The sequence below is a fragment of the Haliotis cracherodii genome, unplaced genomic scaffold (assembly GCF_022045235.1).
Source record: "Haliotis cracherodii isolate W230 unplaced genomic scaffold, xgHalCrac1.p SCAF_3, whole genome shotgun sequence".
NCBI lineage: Eukaryota > Metazoa > Mollusca > Gastropoda > Lepetellida > Haliotidae > Haliotis > Haliotis cracherodii.
Genome location: NW_027266286.1, coordinates 62,039,289 through 62,045,498, shown reverse-complemented (window position 1 = coordinate 62,045,498; position 6,210 = coordinate 62,039,289). Strand labels below are relative to the sequence as shown.

The 6,210-nt window shown below is 41.1% G+C and overlaps 1 long non-coding RNA gene across 1 annotated transcript; it reads left to right on the top strand.

Moving 5' to 3' along the window:
• The first annotated feature begins 540 nt into the window (after positions 1-540).
• LOC139475786 (uncharacterized) lies at positions 541-3,581 on the top strand. Its single transcript, XR_011654023.1, has 3 exons — positions 541-655; positions 1,521-1,617; positions 3,425-3,581. It is a non-coding gene; the product is annotated as an uncharacterized lncRNA (long non-coding RNA).
• Positions 3,582-6,210: the final 2,629 nt, after the last annotated feature.

Below are 6,210 nucleotides of genomic sequence, written 5' to 3'. Positions count from 1 at the left end.
ACGTAGTTTTACGTATGAAACGGATAAAGCTTGCATGGAGTAAATGTTCTAAACATTTATTGACATCGTTTATCGTATTTATATTGTGATATATGTGTCGTATTGTCGAATTAAATGCGGCTACACCAATCCTAAAAACACAATTTATGACGGTAGTTATGCTGTAAAACAGACCTTTGCGACTATTGCAATTAGTGTGTCATAAGCTGCCAAAGTGTAACGTATATTCATTTCCTCATATGAGTACCCAATAATGACAGTGTAAGAGATACCATGTTAAGCCTGACATTCACAGGGGCGGTATCAAAAGCAAGAGGGTTTAAAAAACTTCAAAACCCTTAACATTTCATATAGCATATTAAATGCTTATTTTAAAAAAAAGAATCTGCAGACCCAGAATAATGCATATACCAAGGTTCGGATCCGTTTTTAAACAACACGACAACGTTAACGTAGGGAGAAAACAATATACAGGTTTTGATAAGACCTTCAGGGAGAGACATCCGATAACACATCCTTGACAGGCTGAAGTTTACAGATGGACATCCGGTGGCGTATATAAGCATCGCCGAGGCCAAACTGTCATACAACTTGACAGTTTCATCATATGACACTTACAACATGAAGGCTGCATTTCTATGTCTCCTTGTCCTCTGTAAGTATGAAGTTTTTATTGCTTTCAAAATTTCGTTTTCGTTTTAATGATTTCTTCATGCTCAAGAATAACACATCCGCCGCGATCTCTGGCAGAATCCACGTTGTTTGAGACATGTTCCCTTCTTGTATATCACGGCAGTGTAAATAAATCTGTTTATCTTCGCAGTAGATGTACGTGCTGGCCATATGTAACTCGTTATCGAGAAAGTGAACTTTGGGTCTGGCTGTCATTAGCATGTAGTGAATATTGACATTTCTGGGATAAGCGAGGTTTGCGTGACCTGATCAATGTATAGTGAGCATATGCTAGAAATGTATAGACAAACTATATGAGAAATGTCGTGATATGACAGAATATTTAGACTGACATCTTTTACATGAGGGGCTCGGCCATGCGTGAGAGAGATCAGCAAGTGCTGATGGGGACATGGATACTGTGACATTCAGTTCTGAGCTATAATCTGTTTTTCTTGCCTGTCTGTGTGCCTGTTTGTGTGTCTGTCATTCTCTCTGTGTTTCTGCCTCCCTCCCTCTCTCTCTCTATTTCTCCCCCTCTCTCTGTCTCCCTCGCTTTCCCTCACACCCTCTCCCTTTATCTGTCTGTCTTCCTCTTTCCCTCCCTTCCTATCTCCCCCCCCCCCCCCCCTCTCTCTCTCTCTCTCTCTGTCGTTCCTTGTCGGGGCACGGGTGGCCCAGTCGCCTAAGGCGTTGTGCAGAGTTGCGTCCCTTGGGCACGCCAGAAACCAGCATGTTCAAGGAGTTCAAATCCTCTCTCTCTCTCTCTCTCTCTCTCTCTCTCTCTCTCTCTCTCTCTCTCTCTCTTAATTTGTCCGTATAACCCCCATCTGTCGCTTTCTCACAAGGTTTCCTGGCTGTAAGTGAAGCTGACCTGGACATCATCACTGTCTCCGATTGTCACGAAGGGGCGTTCTGTCCCATGAACCGAGGAGCTACCTGCAGGTAGGATATTCTACACTACAAGTCATATACTACTCACGATGTACAGTTCCCTTTATGCTTTCATATTTAGTATGTGTAAGTCAGTTTAATGGTGGTGGAGACTGTTGTAAGTATAAGTGCATTGGGTGCTTGTGAGTGGGAGACAACAACTGGGCTGTTGGCTGGAGGATGGCGATTAGTTTCGTGGCCGGACTTGTGTTGGAATTAGAGTTATCTGACTTGTTGTATTTAATGTATATTTATGTTAAGCTCCTCAAATAATTACCGTTACAACTCAGTGTTTACGGTAAAAGTCAAAATGTCAACATATTTTAAGTACATAGTTATGTATGACAAGTTCCTGTATAGTCTGTTTTGTTGTTGGAAGTTAAAAACAGAAGAAGCAAACATGGTAGTAATATTAGTTGTTGTTGTGGTAGCTGCAGTTGTAGAACATTTAATTATTAAAGCAGTTGCTGACAATGTAAAAGTGGAAACACATAAATTTGTATAATTCGAACTGTGACCTAAACTGTAGCGTTGCCTTTAGTTTATTAATGTGTTACCTACGGTAGGGTAGCCTGGTGGTTAAAGCGGTCGCTCGTCACGCCGAAGGCCCGAATTCCCATTTCCCACAAAGGCAGAATGTGTGGAGTCCATTTCTGGTGTTCCCGTCTTGATTTTGTAGGAAGATTGCTAAAAGCGGTGTGAAACCCAATTCAATCACTCACGTTTGTGACATATTAATTTTCCCACAAAAAGGTCGGGGGAGTGTCTTTATGAGTTTTTGACGCTGAACTATCGTGAAGTGCGCACTGTAAGTGAATGAGTATGGTTTTACGCCGATTTTAGCAAAATTCCAGCAATATCACCGCGGGGGGACACCGGAATGGGCTTTACACATAGCACCCATGTCGGCGTGACGAGCGAACGATTTAACCACTCGGCTATCCGACCGCCCCTGCGCTGTAAGTAAATGATAATGGACAGGTAACAGGGCTTCACTGATCTTTCCTAGCAAAGACATTTAAGGGCATTAGTTACCGAATGCATTATGCAGTCAACATTTTGGAAGAATAATAAGAACAAAACTACTTATTTTTATGTTAGTATAAATGTAATGCAATTCGAAACACTTTAAAAAACAATTATAGTGAAGGGGCGGAGAGGTGATTCAGAAAAGGCTGGTAACATGTTTTATCCAAGTGCAGCCATCCATCGCTCCATCACAAGGCTTGACTAACCCCAAAACGAGGCTCAAACACATGCTCATCACATGATCGGAATTGAAAAATTGTAGCAGAGATTTCTTATTTTTTTCGAAAGGATTTTGTCACTTCTATTTATACTGTCGTTCTGTTTGTACCTGCGTAGGGTTTTCGACCCACAAGTCTTTTGGTTGTTTTTTTTTGTTTAACGCCGCACTCAGCAATATGGCAGCTATATGATGGCGGTCTGTAAATAATCGAGGCTGGACCAGACAATCCAGTGATTAATATCATGAGCATCCATCCACGCAACTGGGATCGATGACATGCATCAACCAAGTCAGCGAGCCTGACCACCTGATCCCGTTAGTCGCATTTTACGACAAGTATTGTCGCCTTTTACGGCAAGCATAGTCACCTTTTACGGCAAGCATGGGTTGCTGAAGACCTTTCTACTCCGGATCTTCACGGGTCTCGACCCACAAGTCCTTGGTGGTGGTCTTCAATAAACCAACAATAACTGTTGCCGTGTTCAAGTGGAAATTCTAATTTAACGTCTTTAGGTTATCTTTATCAGGTCAATTGAAGATATACTTTGTTTATTTCTTTTATTCTTATAGGCTTGAATGCTGGAAAAATAACAAGAACGAAATCGAATGCCTTGAACGATGGTACGAGGGAGAACAGCGAGCGGTTTGTGTTGTCTAATGACAACACTTCAAGGTCAACGTTGTTGTGTTCAATGTAAACAACAATAAAACAGGAGTTAGTAAACAACTTACCTCTTCTTTGTCGTGTGACACGGAACGTTTAACGGAATCATATCCGTAACATAGGATCAATTGCGCATTTTGAAAAGGATTCCTTACAAGGATTTCCCCTGCAGTTCGTAATATGCGATATAAAAGATTTCTAAATATCGCTTTTGGTTTATTTTTTTTAGCTTTAGATTTTCACGTTTAAAAGATCATAAAACAATAAAAACATATTTTTCTTAATTTGTAGAAAGGCGGTGAAAATCTAAAAAACCAAATTGTAGTATTGATAAGAAAAATCGATACAAAGTTACCAATGTTCACAGTATGAGGGGCGGACGGGTATCCTCGTGGTTCAAGCGTTCGGTCGTAACGTCGAAGACACGGGTTCGATTCCCGACATGGGTACAATGTGTGCAGCCCATTTCAATTTTGCTAAATGCGGCGTAAAACCACACTCACTCATTCACTCACTCACGATATGACTACACAACCGATGGTGTATTGTGTACATGAATGCTTCAGTTCTGTTTGTTATCCGTGAACATATTCTTCGGCCTTGAGGGATGCACCCTCAAACAGTAATTTTCCAACTTGTCAACACAAACACGGCAAGTGTTTCATACACACTATAAGTTTGTATTTGAATGTCAGAACTGTGGGGTTCAGAATAATATATTTCGTTTAATTTGATATTAGGACGACCAAGTGACAGTAGATTGTTAACGTAGGAAAATATTCGCTAACTTGACAGGTGGTACAGACAGGTTTAAATGAAAGAAAACATTAAGCTGACTTTCACAGCTCCGAACAAACAGGAAATGTGTGGGTAGAATGACGAGTCACGAGTCTCATGACTGCCTACTTGTTGATTATGTTGGATTGTATTGGATTATGTTGGATTACATTGAGTCGTTTGTGATCGTGTTTCCGGGCTGTCTCTGCATGTCTTTTTAACTAAATTCTGGAAAGACGTTAGAGTTCAAATGAATTCGGCACTTTTGAAACTATTTTTCACTTATAAATCATCTAATGCAGACATGAATTATTCAAACGTTCATCCCAAGAGCGACCCCTGTTACGTTTATAACACCACTATTATAACGTCACAGTGTTCTACATGGAGGACGGCCACGGATTGTAGAATGAAACACATGGCGTCACAGTGCCTGACTGAGTAGCGACAAAAAGTTGATGTTCTTGAATTTGACGATATACTCTCGTGAAGAGAATATCGTGCTTCCTTGAATTTCCATAAAATAAACACAAAGCTGCGCTTGCCTTAAATAATGCAGGAACCGCAACATTTTGTGTATCATAACTTTTCAGTGATGCATTCACCTTTTAGGCCAAATGGAATCTGTTTCGGCGGATAATGGAGACTGTTTATTCTCTGGAGCTTACGTTTTATATTCATGGAGTACGATCAGAAAGAAGCGGTTCTAATTTAAGTAATTTTTTTTCGCGGTGATGCGGTCCTTAGGAAATTCATGTTCTAACGTATATTCTATACCTGTGCCCTGCCAGTCAGAATGCAGGATTCTAAAATGTCATGGTAGCATAGCGTTTGGAGCCAGGTGCTAGCGGCATGTGATGAGAGTCTCGATCAGCTTTGTCCGGACTTCTGTGCACATGTTGTGAAGTGTCGGAGATAATGAAGCCGAATATAGTGAGGATATTCCATGTGTCCAGTGAAACATCTCCTTTGCCCCTAAACGGTATGATCATGGGAGATCACTTGCGGGGAGGTAACTTTTGTAAGACAATATTTCGTGAAAGTGTTAAATTCACTGCAGTGTACTATCAAGTCTTTAGTTCACTGAAATGAAAATATAACTTTTCTCAACTTCAGACAACTTAATCTTTGACATTGAAGTATATGATAAAGAAATATATCGGATATAACCTCTACAATATGCTTCTCAAATAGTGGGGGTGGTCGGGTAGCCTAGTGGTTAAAGCGTTCGCTCGTCACGCCGAAGATCCGGGTTCGATTCCTGATATGGATACAATGTGTGAAGCCCATTTCTGGTGTCCCCAGTCGTGATTTTGCTGGAATATTGCTAAAAGCGGCGTAAAACCATACTCACTCACTCACTCTCAAATAGTGGTAACTGGCCTGATATATTATCGATTGGGGGTTAACAGGAAAGGCCCTTTGTAATTTATTATTTCCCTGGGTTTGACTTTCGCCTCGTGTGCTCCCCTATTACCTCGAGTTGAGACCTATATTGAGTGAATGAGTTTGGTTTAACGCTTTGAATATTCCAGTTATATCACGGGGTGTCAGCTTAGGAAGCCCCGAAGTGATGCAGGCAGCAGACATTTACCACTTTGGTGAAACTCACGAGCACGGATATGGTGCTGATCAACCTAGAAACACGTTCGGGGCGAATCGGAATTGGAACATATGTTTCTGCAGAATTCTGCACAGCGAATTGCGGCGCTTTAGCCGACTAGGCCACCTGTGCCCCCAAATTAAACTGGAACTGTTTACAACTATCTGTATAAATCACAAAGTCCTTCCAAACTGACAACATGCACTTTGTCAGTTACTTCCCAGTGTATACCAGAAGTAATTATGCATACCACTTCCCGGGCACAATTATATAAAATAATTACGCATCGCGATACAGTATTGGCTTGGTGAT